The sequence below is a fragment of the Narcine bancroftii genome, chromosome 5 (assembly GCF_036971445.1).
Source record: "Narcine bancroftii isolate sNarBan1 chromosome 5, sNarBan1.hap1, whole genome shotgun sequence".
NCBI classification, from domain to species: domain Eukaryota; kingdom Metazoa; phylum Chordata; class Chondrichthyes; order Torpediniformes; family Narcinidae; genus Narcine; species Narcine bancroftii.
The window spans coordinates 209,649,761-209,676,513 of record NC_091473.1 but is presented as its reverse complement, the minus strand read 5'-3'; the positions used below and the strand labels follow the sequence as shown (position 1 = coordinate 209,676,513).

General features: G+C 48.3%; 1 long non-coding RNA gene across 1 annotated transcript; it reads right to left on the bottom strand.

Moving 5' to 3' along the window:
* Positions 1-287: 287 nt before the first annotated feature.
* Positions 288-9,917, bottom strand: LOC138762903 (uncharacterized). The gene is made up of 3 exons (XR_011357231.1): positions 9,829-9,917; positions 2,899-2,969; positions 288-621 (listed from the first exon to the last, which is right to left on the bottom strand). It is a non-coding gene; the product is annotated as an uncharacterized lncRNA (long non-coding RNA).
* Between the last annotated feature and the right edge of the window lie 16,836 nt (positions 9,918-26,753).

The window sequence follows — 26,753 nt, the reverse complement described above, 5'->3', positions numbered from 1 at the left end:
GCCCCGCTCCCTTGAAGCCTCGGTGCAAAGCATTCCAGTGAAGTTTGTACAATGACAGCAACTGTGTCACTCTGTTGTTCGAAAATGGAAACCACTGCTTGCAGAGAATTGGGGGGGGGGGGGGGGGGTGTGAGAAGGGGGTTGTAACAGGAGGGGACCAAAAGAGTTGAAGGGGAAGCTTGGATTGAAGATGATGAGACTTTATTATCATATACAGAAGTACAGTGGACAGATGCACTGACATTCTTCCTTGCTGCAGCCACACAGATAGGTGAAGTGCCACAAGAAACAAATGACTATAGAAGTCACAGTTGCACTAACCATGTGGTGAAGACAGGGCTTTTGTTGATCTTGGAGTAATTTATGGGAAGGTTTGGGTAGGATGGGGAGGTTGAAGAGCCAGTAGGTTTGGGATTAAAAACTCAGAGGTGCTGGACTTCAGGATTCAGTGCCCTTCTACCTGAAAAGAGCAGCGAGAAGAGGTTTCACCTGGCATGATGGCGTCACTTATGATGCTGGTTTCTTCCATGGCATAGTGTTACACATGATGGGCCTTTTACAATTCTGGGATCTCGTACTCGCTTCTCCCAGTGCAATACCTCTGAAAGGGTCGCGCGACATCTGTGGGAAGTAAAGGGTCACCAACATTTCGGGCTTGGGCCAAAATGAGGGTGATGAGGGTGCATTTGTATGTGTATGTTTATGTATGTGTGTGCATGAATTTATGTGCATGTGTGCATGTGTGTGTGTTTTGTGTGTGCCTGCATGTGTGTATGTTGTCTGTGTGTGTCTATATGTGTGCGTGGGTATCTGTGTGTGCATATCTGTGCCTATGTGTGTGTATGTGTGCATGTATGTGTGTTTGTGTGTTATTGTTTGTGTGCATGTGTATATGTATGTGTATGTTTATTTATACATGTGCATGTGTGTGTGTTTGGGAGTGCCTGCATGAGTGCACGTTGTCCATATGCATCTATGTATGTGTTCATGTCTGTGTGTGCATGTGTGTGTGCGTGTGTACGTGTGTGTGTGCATGTGTCTGTGCTTGTGTGTGCTTATGTGTGTGTCTGAATGCACATGTGTGTGTTTATCTATGCTTATGTGTGTGTGTGCATGTGCATGTGCATGCGCATGTGTATGTGTATGTACGTGTGTGTCCGCGCATGTGTGTGTCTGTGTGTGTGTGTGTGTGTGTGTTAACAAGTTGGGACCAATTCTGCTTCAACAACAATCGGACAAAGGGCGACATGGTGAAATGGTGTTGGGTTTTGGTCTGAATTTTGCTCCTTGGTATTTTTCTGCAGCCGAGTTTTACCTTGTGTTCCCAACTTCTCCTGCAGAGGGAGGTCAGTACACGATTATTTACCCACAGCAGCAAGACTTGTCTTTGTCAACAAAAGAGGAAAGCATTGCAGATGAGAGTTCAGCAAAATTCCAAGATTGTAGCCACACAGGACGTAAAATACACCAACAGGATGCATTACTTCACCACATTATGTCATGGCAGAAAGGAGAGAATTTATATAAAAGGAGAGATGGAGAAATATAATCACGGTTGCAGTTAGATCCAAGAAAAAGTAATGTTTCAATAGTACAGACAGTTCTATTGGTGGGCCCAGATTAATTTTTGGTTAGAGTTAGGGTAGCACGAGGAGGTTAAAACTGCTGAGAGCTGTTGGATAAAACTGTTCTGGAACCTGAAGGCTTCTGAACTTTGACCTGAAGGTGGAAATAAGAAGTTGTGACCAGGGTGGTGAGGCCCTTTATAATGCTGGCTACATTCCTGATGCAGATGCAGCGCCTCATGTAGATGTCTGTAATGGATGAGAGGTCGGAGCCGGTGGTGGACTTAGCTGGGATTACTACTTTCTCCAGAGCTCTGTGTTCCTGGGCACTTCATTTTCCAGTGTGTGTGTGTGTGTGTGTGTGTGTGTGTGTGTGTGTGTGTGTGTGTGTGTGTGTGTGTGTGTGTGTGTGTGTGTGTGTGTGTGTGTGTGTGTGTGTGTGTGTGTGTGTGTTTGTGTGCGTGCACGCACGTCTGAGATGTGTGTATATCGTGTGTCCATAGGTGTCTGTGCTTGCGTGCATGTGTGTGTCTCATGTGTGCATGTTGTCCGTGTGCATGTTGTCTTTGTGCATCCGTATGTTTGTGTACATGCATGTGTGTGCATGCGTATGTGTCTGTGTGTGAGTGTGTGCATGCGTATTGTATGTCTCGCACATGTGTGTATCTTGTGTGTGTGTATGTGTGTGAGATGTGTGTGTCGTGTATTTGTTTGCATGTATGTTTGTATGTGTGTGGGCACATGTGTCTGTGCTTGTGTGTGTTTGTGCACACACGTGTCTCGTGTGTCTCGCACGTGTGTGTGTGTGTGTGTGTGTGTGTGTGTGTGTGTGTGTGTGTGTGTGTGTGTGTGTGTGTGCAGGCTAAGAAACTAGTACAGGCAGCTACAGGTGGTAACTGGGAATACCTGGTGTAGTGGCCCAGTAGCATTCCAGAAAGCTCTAACAATTGAGCTGCTGGCACAAATGCAGAGAGGAGGGATCAGGTTCATTGCTTACTGTATCTATTCCCACAATGCAAAGAAGATCAACTGTACATTTATGACAAAGGGAATTCCCCTGGTGACAACAAGTCTGTGTGTTGATCCCTGCCTTTGGGGAAGGTTACCTCATTGAAAGTCATCCCCGTGAATCCTGTGAGCTTGATACATGGATATGAACTATTAATCTGACCGAGCCACCAAGGCTTGATCCCATCTCCAGAACAAAAGTTCTGAATGGCCCAAGCCTTCAGAGAGAGAAAGAGAAAAGATACAAGATCTGTGGCAAAAGTGTTTGTCAAACTCTGTGGAATAAATTGCAGAGAGCTGGTTTCAAAGTGAGCTTCAAACTGACCTCATTTCCAAGGCGATTCTCCACACTCTGCCCTGGTTGGCTGGTGATTGAGTTTGTCATTGTGCCTGACCCTGAAAAAACAAGCGCAGAAACTAAAAACAGGGTCAGTGCAAGGAACACAAATATCCCATTGCAAATAGCAGGCATTTGTGCATGGCCTGCTGCTCCATTAGGTCTCAGTCCGGGGGTATCTCTCGCTCACAAAACATCCCTCTTCCACCAGCACCCATCTCCTAACAAAATGGGTATGGGGAGATCTCCAAAGCCAGGGAAAAATGCTGGTCTAAAAATTATGAGAAACTCATTAGCACAGCTCACTGAAGTGATCAGGGATCCTTTTCCTCAGGTGGGAGTGGTTGCAGTGTATAACAAAGTCGAACGGCCTAAATCTTGGAGAGAAGTCTGGTTAAAACAGGAAGCACAAGTGCTTCAGGACTTCAGATACGCTGGAGGAAATGTACAGCCTCGTGCATGACTGACTTTGCTGCAGTTACAAATATTTACAGTAAATATATTTATATGCACATGTTCTCCTCTGTCCGCACTCAGAATGCACTGGAGTCAAAGCAGCGGACTATTTTGGGGACATGTAGACATGGTTTCCCTTTTATCTGCCAAGAATACAATGAGCCTACTGCAAAAGTACTGATTGAGGTCGTTTCAGTTCTTGTCGGTGGGTTATTTTCATCCGGTAAGCCCATGAAGGTGCTGCTGGCAGTCAAGAATTTCAATGAGATGTTGGCCCTCACTGCTAGAGAGAATGAATTTAAGAGAGGGGAGGTTCTGCTACAACTGGTGGGGCAATACCTGGAGTACTGCATGTGGCTCTAGTCTTCTTACTGGAGGGAAGGACATACTGGTTTTGGAGCTGCTGCTGAGGAGGTTCACCACCTTGATTCTAGAGTTGTAGAGATTAGCTCCTCGTCACCGCTCCCAGTTTATTGATGTCCTTCTGTTGCTGGGTGACAGGAACTGCACACCGAGCTCCAAGTGTGGCCTCACTGACACCTTGATCAGATGTGTCATGAGTCCCAAATTTTGTGCCAATGGAGGCCAATGTGTCAAACACTGCCTCGTTCGCCCTGTACGTCTGCATCGCCATTCTCAGGGAATTATACACCAGTACCACTAGGTCTCTTTCTTCGACCACACACTCCAGGTCTCTACCATTTACTGTGTAAGTCCGGCCCTAGTTTGATTTAGCACAATGCAAGACTCTTTCATGGGTTACCAGTGAATCTCTCACCAACATCCTTTCAAGCTGATTACAACAAATTGAAGGATTTAAAAAAACACACCTCCAAATTGTCCTTTCCATCAGAAAAACATATCTGTAGGAACAGGTCAGTGGCTGGGGATCCTGGAGGGAATGACTCACCTCCAGTTGCCCAAGGCTTTCCACCATTAGCAAGGCGCAGGAGATGGAACGCTCTCCATTTTTCGTGGATCAGCGCAGCTCTCTGGAAGCACCAGATAGCCCTGAGAGTTGGCCTTGTCCATCACTGGCGCGTGTATGTACAGTCAACTTTGCAGCCCGGCAACTCCTGATCTCATGAACCTGAATAGCCTGGGAATACACTCAATGGAGTTTAGAAGGATGGGGAAGAATCTTATCAAAATATAGCACAGAAACTATTGGAAAGAAATCTTTTCATCTATACTCCAGGTGGAGCTATGATCCAGTAACTGCTCTCTTCAGGATTCTTGACCCAGTCATCGGGAGTTTGCCTGTACCTGGGCTACAGGTTGTGGCCTTCTCTACATTGTTGGCTAGAAAAGCCGTCCTAATCAAATGTAAAGACTTTCAATGGTTCTCTCATGTCCTGTTTAAGTTTAGAAAAAAATAGATACATATTTGATCCATCGGTGAAATTTAAAGATACATGGTGACTTTTTAAGCCTTATTTTCATTTGATGTAAAAGTTTTTTAATGTAATTAGAAGCACTCACTCTTCCAAATGAGATATAGTCTTACCTTTGTTTTTTTGACTCACAGTTTGAATCAAAAGCTACAAAATATATGTAACCCTCAGGACAAACTGCTCAGATGGATTTTGTTAGTTTTTTTTATTAGTTGAGGGGTTTTTTTTATACAATACTTTTGATTATTTTTTTCATTTTCACCCAGTGCTGTGGAGGTGGGACCGAGTTTATCCTGTTTGAAGTTTTATCTTGATTTATACACATATGTGATATTGTATCTTCTGTTTTGTTCCCTTTACTGTATTTATTATAAAAACAAATAAGAAAGACTGAAAAGGAAAGAAATTTAGCATAGAACCGGGGAGCCTGTTTCCACTGACAGGTGAGACTAGAACCAGGGGACATCACCTCCAGATTTGGGGATGAGCTATTTCTCCCAGAGAACAGTGAATCTGTGGTATTCTCTGCTCAAGGAAGAAGCCTCATCAAATGGATTTAAGGCATGGATAGATTTTGAACAGTTGGGGAATAAACAGCCTCAGGGAACCAGCAGGTCGGTGAAGGTAAGTCCGCAGCCAGATCAGCCGCGACCTTCTTGAATGGCGGAGCAGGCTCGACAGGCCAGGTGGTGTACTCCTGCCCATGCCTCGTACAAATGGTCAGGAGACTGAGGAAAGTAAGTAGAAATTAGCTCTGGTCTTATTGGCCAGCAGAGCAGGTACAAGGGCCGAATGGCCTGCTTCTGATCCCGATTCCCAGTGTCCCCTAAGTGTGTGCTCATGTGGCGTGTAAAGTGAACAAGGCCACAAATTAAATATTCCATACTACATAACTTTTGGAAAAATGGACAAATTAAATATTCCAGACTACATAACTTTTGGAAAAATGGGGAATAGTGGCTCTGAAGTCCTAAAGAAAGGAAAAGCACCCAGTGGAAGCTGTTTTAGTGGAATGAAGTCAATCAAGAAAATTCTTTCTGTCTGTAGCTCTCCCCTCCCCATAAACAGCCAGGAAAGTAAGTAGTCAGAATGTTTATTAAGGGTAAAAGGTCTTGGATCTGAAATATTAACTGATTCTCTCTCCACAGATGCTGCCTGGTCTGCTGAATATTTCTAGCATATTTAATTTAAAAAATTTTAATTGAGACATACAACACAGTAACCGGTCATTTTGCCCCATTGAGTTTGTTCTGCCCAATTTACACCCAATTAACCTACACCCCTGGTACGTTTTGAAGGGTGGGAGGATACCAAAGCCCCCGGGGAAAACCCACACAGATACAAGGAGACCGTACAAACTCCTTACAAACAGCACGGGATTCGAACCCCGGTACTGATCACTGGTGCTGTAAGAGCATTGCGCTAACCGCTACCCCAACTATGCTACTGTTTTTCTTTCAGATTTTCAGTATTTGCTTTCTGCTTTGCAGTGGAAACCCTCAGTTCGTTCTGAGACAACAGGTTCAGTGCTTTATGTGAGAGAAACATGTTTTCAGTGACGTTAAGTATTTTTTCCAACTAGAACATTAGGCTTCTGTGAGACACATTAGAGCCAAACTCATTGCCGCCGGCCCTCGAGAAGGTGGCCGTGTGCTGCATTACTGAGCTGATTCAGTCCCGATGGAGGAGGACCCACTGCACTGTTGGGGAGGGCCTACCAAGGTTCAGAGCTAGCGACGGTGACGAGTTTCTTTACTTGACTGATGCGTTGCTTGGAGGAGAACCTGCAGGTGGTAGTGTTCTCTTGCACTTGTTGCTCTTTGTCCTTCTTACTGGTTGTGGGTGGTGGTGGGGTGGGGGTGGTTCAGGGATCGGGAGATGCCGGGCTGCAAAGTCGACTGTACAAACACACGCCGGTGGTGGACAAGGCCAACTCTCAGGGGTGTCTGGCGTTTCCGGAGATCTGGGCTGATCCGTGAAAAAAAGAGAATGTTCCATCGCCTGCGCCTTGCTGATGGTGGAAAGCCTTGGGGCAACTAGAGGTGAGTCATTCCCTCCAGGATCCCCAGCCACTGACCTGTTCCTACAGATATGTTTTTCTGTTGGAAAGGACAATTTGGAGGTGTGTTTTTTTAAATCCTTCAATTTGTTGTAATCAGCTTGAGAGGATGTTGGTGAGAGATTCACTGGTAACCCATGAAAGGGTCTTGCATTGTGCTAAGTCAAACTAGGGCCGGACTTACACAGTAAATGGTAGAGACCTGGAATGTGTGGTCGAAGAAAGAGACCTAGTGGTACTGGTGCATAATTCCCTGAGAAAGGCGATACGGACATACAGGGCGACGGAGGCAGTGTTTGACACATTGGCCTTCATTGTGCGGGCCATTGGCACAAAATTTGGAACCTCATGATACATCTGTTCAAGGTGTCGGTGAGGCCACACTTGGAGTACAGTGTGCAGTTCTGGTCACCCAGCAACAGAAGGACATCAATAAACTGGGAGCGGTGCCAAGGTGATTCACCAGGATGTTGCTTGGACTGGAGGGGTGATATATAGGAAGAGGGCGGATAGGCACGGACTTTATTCCCTAGAGTGAAAGAGAATGAGGGGTGATCTGACAGAGGCTTATACATGCATTGGGGTGAGTGGGGGCATGGATAAAGTAAATGCTCACAGACGTTTTGCAGGGTGAGAGAGGAGAGATTTAAGAGCGACGCTGAGGATCAACTTTCTCACAGGGGTGTGCGTATCTGGAACGAGCTGCTATAGAGTCTGGCACAACTACAGCATTCAATGGACAGATATCTGGATAGGAAGGATTCAAGAGAACATGCCTAAATTCAGAGAAATGAGAGCAGCATGAACAAGATGGGCTGAAAGGCCTGCTCAGTGCAGCATGGCCCAATGAGCAGGAGTCCGCAGGGACAGGGCATGGAAATTGCATGTCTGGAAGATTGATCAAGGGGGCAGCGTGGAGAAGAATCATGTTCTGTCCTGTGTTGTTTCCTACCCCTTTATGCACCGCCATCTCTATTACAAGCGAACAAGACATGCGCACACCTTGGCAAGTCAGGGGTTAAGAGCTGAGCTCCAATTTTTGGACTTGGCGCTCATTAACCAGAGGCTCTCTCAGTGCCATGACATTGACAGCTCTCTTAGTCATCAGTAATGGTAGAAACCTGGCATCCGGAAACTTCATCAGAAGCCCAACAAAAGAGGCTCCTGTTTCATTATCCAACCCACAAGCACTGGCAAAAAAAAACAGAATAAAAAGAAGCCTTTTCCAACACACTTCCTTCACAATTGGGAGCAGTGACTAAATATTTTGAGATGTGAATCGGCAGTCATCACTGCCAGGAAGACATTTTTTTTTGCAAATGAAAAACAAACAAGAAGTGCACACTAAAGGGTTTTTTTATTTCCCATGTAGAAAGCTTTCTTGTTGCTAGGCCTGGCCATACCAATGTTTGTTCAGATTAAGCTCAGCTTGACCTACTTTGGCCAGACTTTGTACAGCAAAGGTACATGTTGAAAGACCGGAAATTGGACTCACATTGACTGGAAGACTGCCTAGACTGGTGCTCCTGATCTTGGCCACAGCAGGCACCCCTTGTCATTCTCGCGCTCCAGTTCTTCATGATCCAGTGCCGGGTATTTTTTTAATTAAAATTTAAAATGTAGACATACAGCAAGGTAACAGGTCATTTCGGTCCACGAGTCCATGCCGGCCAATTACACCCAATTAACCTACACCTCGGTACGCTTTTTTGTACAGTGGGTGGAAACTGGAGCTCCCGGGGAAAACCCACGGAGACATGGGGAGAATGTGCAAAGTCCTTATAGACAGCGCTGGATTCAAACCCCGGTCCCGATCGCTGGCGCTGTAAAGTCATAGCACTGACAACTAGGCCAACTGTGCCATGTCTCAGCTCTACGTACCTACCTTTTCCCTATAACCTTAATTTCCCAATTTTTCAAAAATACATTTAATGAGGCAGCCTCTCCTGCTTCCTTGGGCAGAGATTTCCACAGACTCACTCCTTTCTGGGAGAAGCAGTTCCTCCTCCGTCCTCAATCTACACCTTGAATCTTGAACCCCTGTCCCCTAGTTTAAATTTAAAATTTAAATAATGTTGACACTATGCCGCCCAATTTATGCCCCATTAACCGACACCCCCGGTACGTTTTTGAATGGGAGGAGGAAACCAGAACCCCCCCCTGAGGAAAACCCACGCAGGCACAGGGAGAACGTACAAGCTCCGCGCGGGATTCGTACCCCACACCCAATCGTTGGTGCTGTAAAGATGTTGCGCTAACCACCACACCAATCGTGCTGCCTCTAGTTCTAGTCTCACTGGCCAGTGGAAACAATCTGCTAACATCTATCTTATCCATTCAGATTCATTGCCAGAGTACATACATGACATCACATACAACCCTGAGATTCCTTTACCTGCGGGCGTGGCAGAATCACCACTAATTGGTAGTGCAAAAAAAAACTGTACACAGTATACACATGTAAACAAATAAATAACTGCAAATCAATAGTGAACTATAAATCTATTCAATTCATAATTGTATATGTTTCTCTAAGATCCCTTCTCAGCCAATGAGTATAGTCCCAGTCTAATCAATCCCTACTCAGAAGATAACACCCTCATTTCCAGAATCAACCTGGTGAACCTCCTCTGCACTGCCTCCAAAGACACTTTATTTTCCAAGTGGTTCACAACTGGATGAATGTTATTTTTTAAAAATTGAACTCTGTCAAGGCTGGCAGTCCGACAGAGCAACAGGAAAGGTCCATTGACAAGGCAGAGAGGAGAACAGAGCCCTTCACAGATCTGCGTCTCCGCAGCTTTGACGTGGATCGAGCTCCTTCTGACTGGCACGGCTCCCAGAGGAAGTACATGATGGGGAGGTTTCATTTGTGAATCATATACAATGTGCCTTTCACAATCAGGAATTTTAGTAATGGAAAAAAAACACACTGGGATTGATGTCAAGGAAGTCCAGTTTCTCTTGCAATCAGGAATCAGCCAGAAGGGAAATGAATGGTTTGCTCACTTTCTAAAGATCACAGGAGGGCAGGGTCCCAGAGGTTGATCCATGGATGGGTGGGAGAGCTGACACAATAATGGGCATGTAGGATGACCAATGGTAGGAAGGTTGGAGTAGCGCATCACTATTGTGGACATGTCAAGTGACCAATGACAGAAGTATACTGATGGACAAGTGGGAGTTTTTTTGACGACAGTAACAGTGAAGAACAAGGCTCCGCACCTCCACGTCCCATGACAATCCCATCCTGTCCGTATCTGAGGATGACATGCCTGCTGCCTTCAGGAGAGTGAATCCAAGGAAAGCATCTGGCCCGGATGGAGTACCTGGCCGAGTATTAAAGATCTGCGCTGACCAACCTATCGAGGTATTCATGGATATCTTCAACATCTCACTCCAGCAGGGCGTGGTACCCACCTGTTTCGAACAGGCGTCAACCATACCGGTGCCCAAGAAAACTGTAGTAACCTGCCTTAATGACTATCGACCAGTAGTACTTACATCAACAGTGATGAAGTGTTTTGAAAGGCTGGTGATGAAGTATATCAGCTCCTGTCTGAGCGGTGACGTAGATACGTTCCAGTTCACCTATCATAGTAACAGGTCTATGGCAGATGCCATCTCACCAGTTCTATAGAAAGCTCTGGAACACCTGGACAGCAAAGATGCATTCATCAGGATGCTCTTTATCGACTATCGTTTGGCATTTAACACCATCATCCCCTCAAAACTGATCAGCAAATTCCAAGGCCTGGGAGTTAACATCCCATATGTAATTGGATCATGGATTTCCTCACCTCCAGACTACAATCAGTGAGGATTGGTAAGAACTTCTCCTCCTCTTCAGGGCTGCGTTCTTAGCCCTCTGCTCTACTCACTTTACACCTACGACTGTGTGGCTTGGTACAATAACACCATCTAAATATTTGCTGACGATACCACGGTAGTGGGTTGTAGAAAGGAAGGGGATGAGTCAGCGTACAGGATGGAGATTGAAAACTTGGCTGAATGGTGCCCCAACAACAACCTTACACTGAATGTCACCAAAACTAAGGAGCTGATTGTTGACTTCAGGAAAGGAAAGCCAGAGGTTCACAATTGAGTGATCATTGGGGGAATCAGAGGTGGAGAGGGGGAGCATTTAGGTTCTTGGGAGTCACTATCTTGGAGGATCTTTCCTGGACCCAACACACTAATGGCATCATGAAGAAAGCATGTCAGCACCTCTACTTCCTCAGGAGTTTGCGGAGGACCGGTATGACACCAGAAACCCTAGCAAATTTCTACAGAGATGTGGTGGCAAGTGTGCTAACTGGCTGCAGCACAGTCTGGTATTGGGACACCAATACCCCTGAGTGTAAAGCCCTCCAATAGTTAGTGGACACAGCCCAGAACGTCACAGGCAAAACCCTCCCCACTATTGAGAACATCTACAGGGAATGCTGCTGTTGGAGAGCAGCAGCGATCATCAAAGACCCTCACCACCCAGCACACGCTCTGTTCTCACTGCTGCTGTCAGGAAAGAAGTATCGGTGCCACAAGACCCACACCACCAGGTTCAGGAACAGCTGCTACCCTCCACCGTCAGACTCCTCAACAATAAACTCAATCAGAGACCCATATAAGGACTCTTACTTGAGCACTTCATTGATTTTTTTTGTTCTCTCTCTATTACATTGTTTACATTCATTATCTGTTTACAGTTCTTTATTTGTTTACATGTTTTACACTGCCCATTAGTGGTAATTCTGCCCGGCCCACAGGAAAAAAGAATCTCAGGGTCGTATGTGATGTCATGTATGTATTCTGACTATAAGTCTGTTTTAAATGCTATTGGGTTTTGAACCTCACCTGGTACCCTAATCATAATCTGCATGAAGATCACAAATAGACCTGTCTGCACGATTAAAACACAAAATTCTGCAGGCACTGTGGTTGAAGTAAGAACACATTGCTGGAGAAACTCAGCTGATCAAACAGTGTCCTTCATATAGCAAAGATAAAGATACATAACCGACGTTTCGGGGTTGAGCCCTTCATCAATGTATGAGAAAATGTTGGCAGGCGCCTGAACAAAATGGTGGGGAGGGGCAGGGGGAGGAGAACAGTCCTTCCCTGAACTGGGGAAGCAGTTCAACCGTCCTCTTCAAATTGAGCTCACCTTGCTCCAATGGTCTCTGACAGATATAGTGGGACCTGATGCCTGTGACGAACACATCTCTAATCCGGTCCTCCGTGTTCTATGCGGCCATCACACACAGGCCCGTCCGAGAGTTGTACTCAGCGCTCGATTCCCCGGGTTGCTGTTTTCGAGTGGCCAGGAGGTGTCTCACATAGACCTCATTTACCTTCTTCAGGTACTGGCCTTTCAGAATGTTCATCACCTCTGGGTACGACGCAGCATTCCTGATCATTGAGTATAACGGGCCCCTACCTGGGAGTATAGTAACTGCAGCTTGTCATCCTCTGATCGGACAATGGCAGATGATGCAGGAACGCTCCGAAGCAGCACAGCCAGAGTTCGAAGTTGGTGGAGGCTTCAGGTGATTGAGGGTCGATTCCAACTTCTCTAGCTTCAGGATCTGGCCCATTGTCAAAAAATATATTGCGAATTAAATTGATGCACCATCAATAACTCCAAAAGACTGAAGTTATGTAAAACAGACAGGCTTTTATTAGCAATAGAATGGAGGCACATCCATGCTGGTCGACTGTCCTGAACTGGGGAGGGGGCTTTGCAACAGGCAACTTTATTCAGGAGTCTGTGGGAGGGGCCACAGGTACAGTCAGCCAATGGGTGTGTCCAGACAGTTAAATATACAGACAGTGGTTTACCACAAGTCCCGCAGGCAGAAGGTAATATGTGGATAAGGAAGGGAAGGCACACCAGCAAGGAGGAGGAGGAGGAGGGATGGCTCTGTGAATAGAGAGAGAAGGGGTGGAGATTTGAGGGAAAGAAGACAGCGGAAGGGAAGGAGAATGGAGAGCAAGCTACCAGAAACTAGAGGTCAATATTAATGCCATCCGGCTGGAGAGTGCCCAGATGGAAAATTTACGGGTGGTCTTGGTGGGATAGTAAATGAGGCCATGGCCAGACATATGATTATCGGAGTGGTTGGCCTTTGGCAGATCCCTGCCACTGGTGCAGACTGAACGAAGGTGCTCAGTGAAGCAATCTCCCAGTCTATGCCCAGTCTTTCCGATGTAGAGAAGGCCAAGAAGGGAGCACTGGATGCAGCATATGACTCCCATGGATGCACAAGTGAATCTTAAATTTAAATTTAGACATACAGCACGGTAACAGGCCATTTCGGCCCAATAGCCCGTGCCACCCAATTATATCTAATTGACCTTCAATCGTCTGTACGTTTTGAACGATGGGAAGAAACTGGATGTCCCGGGGAAAACCCATGCAGACACGGGGAGGACGTACAAACTCCTTACAGACAGCACAGGATTTGAACCCTAGTCCGGATCTCTGGCGTTTTAACTGTGTTGCACTACCCACTACACCAACTGTGCTGCCCCCTCATGTTCTTCACCTGGAAAGACTGCCTGGGGCCCTGAACAGTGGTGAGGGAGGAGGTGTGGGCACGTGTGGCACCAAGGGGGTGATGGGTGGGGAGAGATGAGTGGACAAGAGAGTCTTGGAGGGTGCGACCCTATGGAAGGCAGAGAGGGGAGGAGAGGAGAAGATGGGATCATGATGTAGGTGGCGGAAATTGCATAGAACATAGAGCGTTTTAGCACAATTCAGGCCCTTCAGCCCTCGACATTAGGCCGACCTATGTATTACAGTGTTGGATGCAGAGGCTGATAGAGTGGTAGGTGAGGACAAGGGGAATCCTGTTTTTGTTGTGTCTGGGGGCAGATGGGGCTGGGGCAGATGAGCGTGAAATTGAGGAAACGCGGGTGAGGGCTGAGTTGATGGTGGTATGGAGAAGCGACGTTTATGGAAGAAGGAGGACATTTCAGATGATTTGGACTGGAAGATCTCATCTTGGGAACAGATGTGGTGGAGATGGAGAAATTGGTAGAAGGGAATAGAAACCTTGCAGGGGACTGGGTGTGATGGAGTGTAGTTGTGGGAGTTAGTGGGATTGTAAAATCTGTCTGTGGAAAGCTTGTCTCCTGAGATCAAACAGAGAGATCAAGAAAGGGGAGAGTGTCTCTGGAGATGGACCAGGTGAATTTGAGACCAGGGTGGGAGTTAGAAGCAAAGTGAATGAAGTTGACGAGGGCACGGGTGCATGAGGCAACCGCGATGTAGTCATTGATATATCAGAGGAAGGGTTGAGGGGTCTTGCCTGTATGTGCTTGCAGTGTGGATCGCTCCACAAACCCCACAAACAGGCAGGCGCAGCTAGGGCCCATGCAGGTACCCATAGCTACTCCTTTGATTTGGAGAGAGTGGGATGTTAAAGGAGATGTTATTAAGAGTGAGAACAAGTTCTGCCAGACCGAGGAGGGTGGTGGTGGTGGAGGGGGGCTGGTTAGGTCTCTTGTCAAGAAAGAAACAAAGGGCTTTGAGACCCTCTGTATGGGGGATGGAAGTTGTGGTGAACTGTTAGCCAGAATCAGACACCCACAAAGATAAAGACTGTACAACAGGCTTTAATCCACAAGGATTTCCACAGAGCCAGGCTGGCTGTGGCTGCAACAACTCTGAGTGAGGCCTCGGGAGGCCAGCGCAGGCTTATATCCTGGAGGGTGATTGACACCCGACTGGGTGGGGCTTGATCCATTCAGGCCAACTGATTGACAGCCGGCCTGGTGTTGTCCTGTCCCCTTACACTCCTGCAGGTACAGAGGTTGCCCCCTGAAGTAGGCCAGTGGTGTACCACCACAGAGGTGTCATATTCCAACTGCCTTCAGATTCCTGAATGAACAATGAACCACTGGCACTACTTTATTTTGACTTTTTCTTGTGCTATTTTTATTTATTTTACAAGGTGGTCTATATAAATGTTTGTACGGTGATGCTGCCACAAAACAACAAATCTCGTGACTTGTTCATGGCAATAAATCCTGATTCTGTTCTCAATCTTCTAGTAAAATGTAACTCTTCTTGATGGCTAGTATTTAGGGAACATTATTTTATGAGAAGCATCTCTTTATCAGGGAGTTCCCTTTACCCTGATCAGTCAGTGCCAGTCTCCTCTACTCAGCTGGGAGATGAGACTGGACGCAGGGCAAACAGATTCTTCAGTTGTCCTGTGGGCAAGCGGGAGATGCTGGCAAACCTCAGTGCCCAAGATGCCAGATGAAATCAGTTCAACATGAGCTTGTTTCTCCACAGTCGTAGTGCCCACCTGACCTCTGATGGGTTGGAGAGGTCCCCAGCTGAGGAAGAGGAGTGTTTGGGGCAGTGTCTTCATTGGTGGCTGGGGCCCACCCTGAGTGGATGGGCATGGCCACTGTTAACTTCTAGTGTAGCCCGTAGAATAAGGTTCTCTCAGAGCTCGCCCAGTTCCCTGCAGGCCACCCTGCATCAGACCAGCCTGCAGTGAGCTATCCAGTCATAGTTACACTGCACAGGAGCAGTTCATTTGGCCCAACTCATCAATGCTGATCAAGGTGTCTACCTGACCTTATCCGATTTACCTGTGTTCAGCCTTATCCTTCTATCCTGCTCCAATCAAACTCCTGAATGAACTTCACACCAGTAAAAGAAAGTTGTCCTTGCTGCAGAGTAACTGTTCTCTCTTTCTCTCCCTCCCCTCCACTCTTTCCCCTTCCTCACACTCTCCCCATTTTGCCTTCTCCTTCATTCTTTACCCTTCCTTGCACTCTCCCCATCTTTCTCCCTCTCTCTCCCCCTCCTCACACTCTCCCATCTCTCTCTCCCCTCCACGCTCTCCCCTCCCTCACACTCTCCCCATCTCTCACTCTCTCCCTCCCTCCATCTTCCTCTCTCCCTTTCTCTCTCTCTCTCTCTCTCTCTCTCTCTCTCTTCTCTCTCTCTCTCTCTCTCTCTCTCTCTCTCTCTCTCTCTCTCTCTCTCTCTCTGTGTCCCATGTCTCTATGGATAGACTCAGTGGCGAACATGCAGAATTAACATCTCCACTGTGTCTCAGCGCACTCGACACTAAACTTGAGTTTGAATTTAGAAGTTATTTCCCAACTGCCCTAAAATCAATAAACCTTGATCCAAGATTTCAGCACAGAGATGATGAAGAAGCGGGTGTGTAACCTGGGGTGGCCTTTCTCAGTGGTGGAGATGGTGGGTCTGGGCGTTGGTAGTGGGGTAGGCAGGCTGAGTAACCGCAGTGGACCCAACTTCTGGGTGTCGGCGGAGGAGGGAGGGGTTTTTCCAGCTGCAAGGCGCATCAGGACCTGTCGCTCCCTGCCTAAGGGTATTCGATGAAGTGGCTGACTGCTTCCTTCATTGTGGCACGCTGGCCTGGTCCTGGTGCCTCATTCAAGCAGTGAGGAGCTGGCTTGTCCCCAGCTAGCAGAATGCAGGGTCACAGGACACAGCTGCATCTGCTTTCAGTCCTGCCAAGTCAAGCCACAGCTCTGCTGCATCCTGACGCCCACACTGGACTCTTTGTTACTGCTGCCAGGACTGCTCATCCCACAGCATCTGTGGGAACTGCAGCCCTGGGCTCCATCCAAACCCTGTTCCCTTCTCTCTTCCTGCTCTCCTTCCCTCTCTTCCACAGCTGTTCCCTGCTTGCTCTATGAAGCTTCTCTTGCTCCATTCTGTCTATCTCTCTTCCATTCCATCTCTCTCCTCCATCTTGAACCTTTTATCAGAAACATTCTTTGATGAATTCTCCTGTGTTGACATCCCCCACCTTCCCCCTCCCCAACCCCCACGCTTTACAACTTTGGCTGCACACCTTGACTCTGAATGAAATACTTTGGGGAATCCTGAAAGTCGCTATAGATACATAGGTCTTATTTTCTGGTCAGCAACTTCTGAGCCTTTCCCCTGTCACTGGCTTCCACTTAATCAGATTCTCCTCAGTCCGCTCATTAATCTGACCCAACAATGGTGATCACCTCCAGAAGCTGGGATTTGAAATGCCTTCCCTTCAACATCTCCCCTAAACTCTCCCACCACAATTATTTTCAGAACATTTTCTCTCTCTCTATCTCACTCTTTCCCACTCCCTCTTTCTCTCTGTATCTCCCTCCATCCCTCCATTCCTTCTCTCTCTCATTTTCTGTCTCTTCATTTCTCTCTTCTGATCTCTCAATGTTCCTCTCCATTTCTCACCACCTCCCCTTTCTCCCCCCTCTCTCCCTCCCTTTGTTCACACTCTCTATCTCTCTCTCACTCCCTTCCTTTCTCTCTCTCTCTCTCCCTCCTCTTGTTCACCCTCTCCATTCCCTTTCTCCACTTTCTCCCCATTATCCTCCTCCCTCTCTCCCTCTCCCTAGATCTTTTTCCCTCTCTATACTTCCCTCTTTCCTTTCTCCTTTTCCCTTTCACCCTCTCCCTCTCCTGAACTCTCCCAAACCCCTCACTACCTCATCATTTCCCTCAGCCTTCTGGCCTGGCACACTTCCTGCATCGTCCAATAACGTCAGGTCATCCTGCGTCTGACCATGGAGGTTGGGAGGAGAGCTCTTGGGGACCTGCCTTCACCAGCTCCCAGCCAAAATGCACTGGACAATACCGCTCAGACTGTGCCATGACTCCTCTCTGTATTGGTTTTGTTTTTGTTTCAGAAACAGGATTTCTTGTTTGGATGTGGGAGTGCACTCAGGGATATGAGGATCAGTTGTCCCTCGACTGGATCCCGAGTCTCAGTACCTCTCCACTGTAGAAACACCCCCTGTCCTTCCTAGCAAGAGTTGGCACGGAAAGAGGGAACCTCAGGAGATTCAAAAACCATGGGCAGGGTGGAGCCAGGGTGAGCATGCTGACCCAATTATTCCCCATCAGGACCAGACCTTGAGCTCAGGTGGAAGTACCTGACTGTCTTCCCAGTGGAGCATCGGTCCATCAGCCAAGGGGTACAGCAGGGCTTGATGCTGGGGGAGGAGAGGCAAGGGAGAGGTTAAAGGTTGTTCCCTTCATATATACCAGCAATAGAAGAGTTGACGAGGAATGAGGAGGTAAGATGGATGGATTGGTTCAGCAGCCTGCGGATTCAAGGGGAAAGCTCAGTGGTAAGTAAAGTGTTAAGGCTGGGAAGAGGATGGAGAGAGTGAAGTTGTTTTTTCAGGAAGCTCAGTGTCACAGATGTCTATATCTGCTTCTGTTTCCGTCAGTTCTGAGTCTGCAGGCAGAGAGAGAGAGAGAGAGAGAGAGAGAGCACACACATTCAGACCTACAAACACAGACATACACACTCACTCACACACATAGGCATACACATACAGACATACACACACACACACACACACACACACACATTCACACACACCCACACACACACTCACTCACACACACACATTCACCCCCATACACACACACACACACACACACACACACATACACACTCACTCACACACATGCACACAGACATACACACAAACACACACATGGACATACAAACACATAGACATACACACTCACTCACACATGCACACAGACATACAGCCATATGAACACATACACACTCACTCACATGCACGCGCACAGACATACACACAAACACACACACACATACACACAGGCAACACACAGACACACATATGACTACTCACGTACACAAACACACGCATAATATCCGCACATATACATCTACACATGTATACATACAAAAACATACACACCCACACACAGACAGACGCATATAAATACCTACAGACACACACACTGAGAACAATCGTTCATTTTCTCTCTTTTCTGGAACAATCTCTCTTGGATTTGTTCCAGGTAGAACAAAAGCAAGGCGTGTTTCTTCCCGCTCTCTGTCAGGAATGCTCATGGCCAAAATACATGATGAAAAAACCCGCTCACACTATGTCATATGACTCCTCTCTGTATTGGTTTTGTTTTTGTTTCAGAAACAGGATTTCTTGTTTGGATGTGGGAGTGCACTCAGGGATATGACCAGATCATTTGCTTTTGTTTAGCTTGACGGCTAACCGCCCTGGTCCCGGCCAGCAACTGGCAAGAGCCTTCAATCCTGCTTCTGTACAGTTGGCCTTAACCCTTTGGCTTGTGTGACTGTTCCAAACGGATGAGTCCACATCACCAATGATCTCAGTGCAGCAGGGGGTTTCGCAAGGAGAGCTCATGAACTGCCCAGCCGAGACTGTCCGCATATTGGAGGAACAATGCCTTTTGTTCCGTCTGGGCCCTCTCCAGCTGATGTTCTCCCCCTGCCACCACCCCACCATCTCTCTCGTTCTCTATGCCTCTGTCTGCTTTCCTCCAGCTCTGCATTCACAGGATTAACCCACCCACCCCTCCCCAATCAATTCCCAGCTTTTCTCACCTGCCCCCCTGCCCCACCTGTGACCTCTTGGCTGTTGACCTAAGCTCCTCCCCATGCCCCTTCTTCCTGCCTCCCCTCACCTTTATAATTTTTTAAAAATCTAGACATTCAACGCGGCAACAGACCATTTCAGCCCACGAGTCCGTGCCGCCCAATTGCACCCAATTGACCTACAAACCCCCCCCCTCTCAACCCCGGTACACTTGTGAGGAAGAAACTGAAGCCCCGGGGGAAACCCACACAGAAATGGGGAGAACATGCAAACTCCTTACAGACAGCGCAGGATTCACTCCCTGATCCCGATCACTGGCCCTGTTAGGGAGTAGTGCTCCCTGCTACGCCAACCATGCTCACACCTTGGCGAAGGGCTCAGGCACCAAACGCTGGCTACATATATCTTAGCTTCCTGTGGGACTTGCTGGAGCTTTCCCAGCACTTTAGCATATTTCCGATAATCACAGCGTCTGCAGTTTCCTGTTTCACTTCACAGGGAGTGTACGGGCCAGCGCCACACGAGTGGACAGCAGGGCGGAGACCTGGAGGGCTGGGCTGGAGAGGGATGCTCAAAGGAGCAGCTTTGGGAGAAACTCTTGGGGCAGCGCAGCGGGTAGAGCTGCTGCCTCGCGGCCCCAGTGTCCTGGGTTCGGACCCAACCTCCGATGCCATCGGTTACCCCTGCCACCGTGTGGATATCCCCTTGCTGCCACAGTGTCCCAGTTTCCTCCCTCGTTGCAAAGGTAGGCGGGTCAGAGGGCCAGTTAGTAAATGGACCCTGGTGTGCTAGGTGAGTGGCAGTAACAATGGGAATGTGAGGAATGTAAATAAATATGGGATTAATGTTGGATTGGTGGAAAGGAGTAACTGGGTAGGCTGAAGGGCCTTTTTCTGTGCTCAGTTGGAAAGTTTATTGTCATATACATTGTTCTTGATGGAGGGCTGCGCCAGAATTCTCCTGTTCCCACCACAGTGGGGGGGGGGGGGTGGGCGGGCCACCATACGACCAGGCCGCTTTGACCTCAATGGCGCCCCATCCTGTCAGAGCTGCATTCACCCGCAGCTGTAGAAACCAGTTCAAAGCACCCCCGACAAGTCTCAGGGATGGTGGATGAGCCTTTGGGGTGTCCCAAAGGCACTGACCCCCCCTCCCTTCCCCCACCCCACCACAACACATATATGTTTGCCACAGTTAAAATGACCAACCTGGCGACATTGTGGTGTGATCAATGGCCACTCACAGACCTGAAGCAGGTAGTCAAAAGTTTTATTGATCAGAAGACCCAAACATGCATCTACATGCTGCTGGCTCACGTCCAAGGCAGGTATGAGGGAGGAGTCTAAGGTTGTTGACCTTTATTAGGGGATCTTATGGGGAGGGGCTACAGGTGCAGAAGGTGGGCCAGCCTGCCCAGCCCAGTGAGGGCATGCCCGGACATGCACGCAGTACTGTGTTCCACCACAGACAGAAGGGCTGTTTAACTTTGACCGGCAATGGTCGGATATTGTTGTTGCTTAGTTCAAATGCAAGTGGGAGAGATTTATTGAACCCCAAAATTAATGCACCTGTGTCCCAGCCTCCCTTTCTCCCCAAGACCAACCTGTGACCCTGTAAGCATGACTGAGACCACTCAAGACCAGAAGGAGTACAACACGCTTTCATTCAATAAGAATGCCACACATGGCCTGTGGACTGAACTGGGGTTTTGGCAGGGGTCCAGGGTTTATATCGGGATATGTGGGGGGTGGAGTCAGGGGAGGAGCCAGTCCTTAGAGCATTGCACCAGCAGTGGATTCCCAGTTCACTCCAGACCCAAAGCTGCCAAATTTTAAATTTAAATATTTAAATCTTAAATTTAGACATACTGCATGGTAACAGGCCATTTCGGCCCATGAGCTCATGCTGCTCAATTTACACCCAATTGACCTACAATCCCTGGTACGTTTTGAACGGTGGGAGGAAACTGGAGTCCCTGGGGAAATCACTGGCACTTTAATGGTGTTGCTCTAACCACCACACTAACTGAAAAAGACAGTGTTTCCAACCAGCGACTCGTCAGAACTCCTCAACAGTGCCGACTCGGTTCTGCCTGGGGAGCCATTGACAACAACCAACCTTCACTGGCACACGTCAGGTGGGAACGAGGTTTCCTGCCTTTGGGCAATTCCACGAAGGAAACAGAGAGTGTGTGGGCTAGATGAGGGAACCCTGAAGTGGGCAAGAGGTATGGGTGCCACAAGATTCACATCACCAGGTTCAGGAACAGCTGCTACCCCTCCACCATCAGACTCCTCAACAACAAACTCAATCAAGGACTCATTTAAGGACTTTGACTTTATTAGCTTATTTCTCCTCTCTGTATTGTCAGTTGTTTACATGGAGGAACAACATCTGATTTTTCTATCTGGGCAGTCTCCAGCCGGATGGTGTTATATAACCATATAACCGTTTACAGCACGGAAACAGGTCATGTTGGACCTTTGAGTCCACGCCGGTTCATTTGAACAACTCCACTAGCTCCCCCTTCCCGCTCTCCGGCCATAACCCTCCAAACCCCTCATATCCATGTACACATCCAACCTATCTCTTTTGGAAGATCTTTCCATACTGCCACAACTTGCTGAGTGAAAAAGTATCCTCTAATATTTCTCCTAAAGTTTTGCCCCCTTACCCTTAACTCATGCCTTCTTGTTCCAACCTCCCCTGCTCTCAGGGGAGTCTATTTATGTCTAGTCTATCTATTCCTTTCATAATTTTAAATACCTTTATCAAGTCCCCTCTCAGTCATCTACATTCCAATGAATAAAGTCCCAGTCTCCTTAATCTCTCCCTGTAATCCCAATGCTGTAAGCCAGGCAACATCCTTGTAAATCTTCTCTGCACCCTCGACTTTCCCAGTTTCTGCTAACCTGCTCTCTTTCCCCCTCTCAGCTCTCCAACCTCTCCCCTCCCTATTCACCCAGCCACCCCTCCTCCCCCCACCTCCCTTGCTGCTGTGCCCTCCCTCCCTTCTTCACCTATTACCTCCTGCCTTTGGGACCACACTCCTCCCCCCTTACCTTTTTATTCAGATGCCTGCCGACATTTTGTCCACACCTTGATGAAGGGCTCAAGCCCGAATCATTGATTCTGTATCTTTATCTTTGCTACATAAAGGACACTGACCAGCTGGGTTTCTCCAGCATTTGTGTTTTTACAGTTTACTTTGTTTACATGTGTACATTTTGTAGTTTTATTTTTGCACAGTTTTATTTTTGCACTACTAATAAGTGGTAATTCTGCCTGACCCACAGCAAAAGAATTCTCAGTGCGGAATTTATGTCATGTGTGTACTCTGACAATAAATCTGAATATGAAATAAATAACTGGTGATGTAACACCTTGTCACATTACAATGACAGGCACTGGTAATGTCACGCTGTTGCATCACAATATCAATGTTAATCCCATGGCTGGAGCACAATATGTCCTGAAACTCACAGTAAACAGATCGCATCGAGTCAGGCATCAGGCCAACTGGTTTATCTGCCACCCGAGCCTCTTTCTTCCTCTTGTTTGCTCATCTGCTCAACCATTATGATTACTGCTATCATTACCTCAACCAGATTCCTCCTTGAACTGACACGACCTCTCCCTGATGTGACTATACACCCCTTTTCAACCCCTCGCCAACACCTATTGCTGATTAATTGATTTGAGGCCATTCTCTGCGGTCAACCACTAATCCCCATCATTTCAAAAACTCTTGTCGGGGAACCCTCATCTTTTAACTGAGGATCGGAGATCCCTCCATCCCACTCAGTCATTTATTTGCCCCTTTTACACAGCCACTTCAAGGCAGGAATATTGCACCATTCCCATTCTGTGTGAAAGGTCCGAACGTGGAATGGGAGTTTGGGGGGGGGGGCGTGGTGTGGGGATCATTATAGTCCCGCCTTTAAGCCAGAAGCAGAGGTAGTCACAGTGCCAAATTATGCCGGCGCTGTTTGGTCTTCTTTATGGCAGTATTGCAGGATCTCTTGTGAAAAGGGCTATTAAGGGCCTTCTCCAGTGACACACACTGTTCGTTATAACCCCTGGCTTTAATCTCATGGATGACAGAAACACTACACCTTAATAGACGGAATGCATAACACAATATTGTTCTAATACAATCCTGTTTCAGGAAAGAAGCAGAGGAAGTAGGGGGATGGGCGCATAAAATAAACAGGCAGCAAAGTGAGGAGAGGCTGGTCATTGCCCACGGAATCCCAGGGGCACTCTGCAAATTACTAGCTTGGTCATGCTGGCATAGGGGCCTCCTGAATCCCTCGCTCTGCCTTGTAGGAAGGCAGTGAGCTGTTGCTGTGGTACAGCAGGCCCAGACTCTGCCCAGGAATGACGGGCTTGCCTGTTGCCATGGAGAGACTGTGCGAACATTCCTCAGCCATGAAGAAACCTTTGCCAGGAGCTCCTGCAAGATGGTTCTCCGCGAAAAGCAGAAAATCATAGGGAAAAAAATAGAAAGGTAGGGGATCAATCCGAGTGGAAGGGCTCCTTCCTTTCTGGGATTGACTTGATCCATGAATTTCTGAGAAGTGGTTCCGGCGAGGAGGGGATTGTACCCTATGGGAGCGTGGATGTTGGGACCAAATGGGTTGACTGGCAGTTCCTAATGCATTCTGTTGGTGTGGGACTGAAGTTGCACATAGACCCAGGCTGCAAGAGGTTGCTCAGCTACAGCCCCCAAAGGACTTTTAGGCCTCAGGCAGAATTTTAGTCTGCGTGTTTCTGCCAGTTTCAGACTTATATTTAGAGTCCGCTGAGTTATAACATAAAAATCTAATCTGACCCCAGCCAATCCACACCTGACCTGACCAACCAATCCTTACCTGACCTGATCACAGGCAATCCACGTTTTGGCCCAATAATGCAATCCACACCTGACCTGACCAACTAATCCAAACCTGGCCTGACCACAGCCAGTCCACACCAGGCTCAACCACAGTCAATCCCCACCTGGACCGACCTCAACCAATCTGCACGTGGCCCGACCGCAGCCAATCCACATCTGGACCGACCACAGCCAATCCCCTCTTGGACCAACCATAGCCAATCCCCACCTGGACCAACCTCAGCCAATCTACACCTGGCCCTACCAAAGCCAATCCACACATGGCCTGGCCATAACCAATCTACACCTGGACCGACCACAGCCAATCCCCACCTGGACTGACCTCAGCCAATCCACATGTGGCCCGGCCATAGCCACTCCACATCTGGCTCAACCACAGCCAATCAAGTCTGGCTCAACCACAGCCAATACATACCTGGCCGAACCTCAGCCAATTCACACCTGGCTCGACCTCAGCTAATCCCCACCTGGACCGACCTCAGCTAATCCCCACCTGGACCAACCACAGCCAATCCAAATGTGGCCCAACCTCAGCTAATCCCCACCTGGACCGACCACTGCCAATCCCCACCTGGACCAACCATAGCCAATCCCCACCTGGACTGACCTCAGCCAATCCCCACCTGGCCTGACCACAGCCAATCCCCTCCTGCCCGACCACAACCAATCCCCACCTGGCCCGACCACAACCAATCCCCACCTGGCCCAACCACAGCCAATCCCCACCTGGACTCTATCACCATCAAACCCAACCTGATTTGGCCACAAGCTATCCAACCCTGACCCAACCAGGCTGGCCATTCCAAACATGAACTGAGGTACTTAGAATACTCTGAACAGCCAGAACCCAACTTCCACTGAAGTATAACAATCACATTATTAGTTGGATGATGAGGAATGAAACATATGGTGAAGGGAGACCTTTGGAGTACGAGGTCACCCATCACATCTTGGAGAAGATGGATTGGCCCACAGCAGGAGCAGAAACAGACATATTAATGTTTTAATGTTTAATTTTAGAGATCCAGCTCGGTAACAGGCCCTTCTGGCCACAGACCTGTGTGACTAATTGACCTACAAGCCCCCTGTACATTTTTGGAGAGTGGGAGAAAACCAGAGCACCCAGAGAATGTACAGACGGGCAGCGCCGGATTCGAACCCAGGACACTGAGGCTGCGACAGCATCGCGCTAACCGCCACGTTAACCATGCTGCCCCAAGTGATCAGGTCTGCACAGGCTTGGGCGTGGCTGCTGGACTCTAGGCTGAGTATCCATGACCAGCCTGTCGAGGTTATAAAGTGCAGGCCCCCACATTACAAACCTGGCACCATTTGCCTGGAGCTGCCTATTTTGAGATGTGAATGCTTTGGATAAGCTCACACCTTTTTTTTTGACAGCACTTACTTTAATTGTAAGTGAGTGAGCCAGTTTCCTGATCAGCTGGAAACTGCAACACTGGAATCCTTTGGAGGAACTCTCCTTTGCTCTTCTGCTGTGTTGCAGTAATGGCACCAGGTTGGTTTGCTTTGCCATTGCAGGGTAAGCATGGGAATGATTTCTTGGTATTGTATGCACGCGGCGATAAATCAAAGCTGGAATGATGGCTTGTTCGTTCTTCAACTGATGCTTGAAGGTATTCAGAGCGTCCTGGGTGATCATCAGAGCTTGGCGGGGGGTGGGGGGGGGGCGTGGGGGAGTAAGAGGTGTTGGTGGAGTGGTGTAAGGATGCTTAGAGATGGGAGGTCCCACTCTGGAGACCTGTACCTGACCCCAAGGCCAGTGTTCCTGGCGCACTATCGAATATCCACAAGTCGAGGCGAGGGACACACAAATCCCAGCAGGAGAGAGAGCGAGCACAACACAAAGGAGGGCAAGGTAGATCACATGGGATCATCGGTCTGTACTGATGGCAGGGACGACAGAGCCAATCGCCCTCCTTTAGCAACACAATGACTCCGCATTTTGTACGTCCTCCTGAGAGGGTCAGTGGGTTTACAGTTACATCTGAAAGAAATGTTCCTTCAGGGCTTGTTGGATCCAAAGGCTGAACGCAGCAGATTGTGAATCTCCTAGCAGGGATGAAATCAAAAGTTCCTTTGTACTCTGGAATTGTGAAAAGTAATACTTGTTAGCACACCTGTTGGGTTCCTTGTGGTGAATGGGGGTGTGGGCTGTTCCACAGCAGGTACAATAGCTCCTGGTGCCTCTCACCCACCACCTCACTCATTGGCCCTGTTCATGGGGTTCAGCGGAGATCAGGAGAAGGTCAAACATCATCGAGCTCCCCCGAGCCAGAGGAAGAGTGGTGAGTGAGGGGCGGGGGGGGGGAGGGGAGGACATGTGGAGGGGTGTGGGGGTTGGGATCCCTTATCTGTACTCACCTCAGACAAGCTCAGAATGGCAGGCAGCCCACCATGGGTCTGGCCAGGCTGGCTGCCCACTGCCTGGGGAATGAGAGGGCTCTGTCTCTGTCTCCCTGTCATTTGTCCCTGTCAACCTCCCCTGTCATCCTCCCCTGTTATCCATTCCTGTCACCCGTCCCTGTCTCCCTCCCCTGTTTCCTGTCCCATTCACCCATCCCTATCACCCACCCTTGACACCCATTCACATTATCCTCCCCTGTCACCCTCCCCTGTCTCC